Source organism: Cyprinodon variegatus, unplaced genomic scaffold (assembly GCF_000732505.1).
Source record: "Cyprinodon variegatus isolate N-32 unplaced genomic scaffold, C_variegatus-1.0 Scaffold1544, whole genome shotgun sequence".
Classification (NCBI taxonomy): domain Eukaryota; kingdom Metazoa; phylum Chordata; class Actinopteri; order Cyprinodontiformes; family Cyprinodontidae; genus Cyprinodon; species Cyprinodon variegatus.
Window position 1 is genome coordinate 20584 of NW_015151997.1, and position 1938 is coordinate 22521.

Genomic DNA, 1938 nt, shown 5'->3' on the forward strand with positions numbered 1-1938 from the left:
GCCATTAATGTACCTCCACTACGTTTTGCAGTGTGGACCAACGTAGTGGGGGTACATTTTCCCATGAGACTGGGTTGTCTGTAGCCCTTAGATGAGATGCTACTCTCCAGCTGAACTCCTTTTGTTGTTTCTGCAAATAATCTGATCACCTTTAACCTTTTGCGCATGTCTAAAAAACCTTCTGGTCTTGTTTAGAGATAGGCCAGTACATCATCCGGAGGATATTTTTGGCAGATATTAGCATTTTCTTCGTATTATCTACATTGGCTGATACAGTTGTGTTGATTTACCAGAAAGTCTACCCTCTCATATTTTCAGGAACTCCTAATTTTTGTGTCCTGCTATCAGCCAGTTTCCATCCTCTGATATCACCAATGAAAAATGATAAAAACTCACTACGTGTTGCAAAAACTGTGTTTGGTGACTGACTTTTATTTCTGTCAGGCTGAAGTGACAGAAGTTGGGAAAAGACAGATTTCCTTGGCGTTTAAAAAAAACACAAAACAGCTTAAAAGGACCTCATCTATTTATTATTTGTACAATTTTGTAAACAGCAGCTGCTGATTAAACTGGATGTTACAACCGTTACATGATTATATGAGTTGTTTTTAGCGAGAAGTCGATTAGAAGCTCCGTGAAATTGGTCCCATCCGCCATTTCCTGCCTCTCTGGCTTCAATGCCCGCTCCCGACACAAGGGGAACAGAATTTCATACAACACAGGACAAAGAACGTCTGGAATTCAGTCAGAGTTTCCCATCCCTGGGACATCAGTCTGTTTAGCCACAGCTGGTGGTGACAACTTCTTCTTCTGCATGGGAATGCTACAGGCTGTTTTCCTTCGCATGCTGTCACTATCTGGTGAAATCCAGTACTGCACATTTTACTCAGATCAGCTTAGAAGCAAGATCGGGGGCTCTTGGGGAAACATTCGGGGCTGTACCCCAAGTTGCCACTCCTTAGAGTGCTCCTCCTGGTGTTGACCGTTTCATAGGTAGACATTGAAATCATGTCTCTCTCCTGATTATTTGGAAACTGAAAAAAATAATAATAATTATAAAAAAACAATACTAATTAATTTTAAAAAGGATTTAGAAGATAAAAAGTTTAAAACTGAAACCTTTAAATCCAGCTGGAAATGAAAGATTTGAATCTGAACAATACATTTCAAACTCACAAAAAAATTTGAACCTGAAAAAAATTAGAAAATGGAAAAAAGGATTTTAAGCTATGAAGCATTTTTTTTAGAAGACCAATCACACAAACGCAACTAATTTACTAAGCATTTAAAGACATTTGGGTCTCATGGTTCTGAATGCACCGGCTGGAAATATTTTGTCCAGGCTCCTAAACTGTGAGGCATCATTCTACACACATTATCATATAAGCCTCATCCTCATTAAGAGGCAACAGGAGTTTTTAACCAGAGAAGATTAACATTTGTCTCTTCAACTTCAAATGTTTGTTTGCATTTTTTAAGTTTAAAAAAAATGCTTTATAGTTAATATTTGTTTTTGATCAAACTCAAATTTATTATCATTGGGTCATATCTGTCATGTAAATATAGGGAGAAGAAGCCACATTGGCTCAAAGAATTTCCCCAAAATTATTGACTGCACATGTGGCCATTCAGTTAGACTAATGTTAAAATAATCCCTATCATCCTTAAGAATAACCTGTGACGGTCGATCTCTGGTTTCCTCATGGTTGGTTGTTTGACTACTCTTCTTGTCAGAGTTTTTAAAGTTTATTAAAAAAAAAAAACACACACACACACAAACTCTATCCAAATCTCCACCATTTGAAAACACTTTGTGTATACAAACTGACAAAAAAACTTTGTCTAAGTCCCTCCTTCACTCCGTGTGAATATTTTTGGAATGAACGAGGAAACGATCATCAAAACATATCGTTTATCCAGCATTGCCATTTTGGAGCT

General features: G+C 37.3%; 1 protein-coding gene across 1 annotated transcript in view; it reads left to right on the forward strand.

Annotated features, from left to right (window-relative positions):
- The window catches only part of clip3 (CAP-Gly domain containing linker protein 3), a 41857-nt gene that overhangs the window by 7731 nt on the left and 32188 nt on the right, over positions 1-1938 (forward strand). The gene's annotated exons all lie outside the window — the stretch shown is intronic.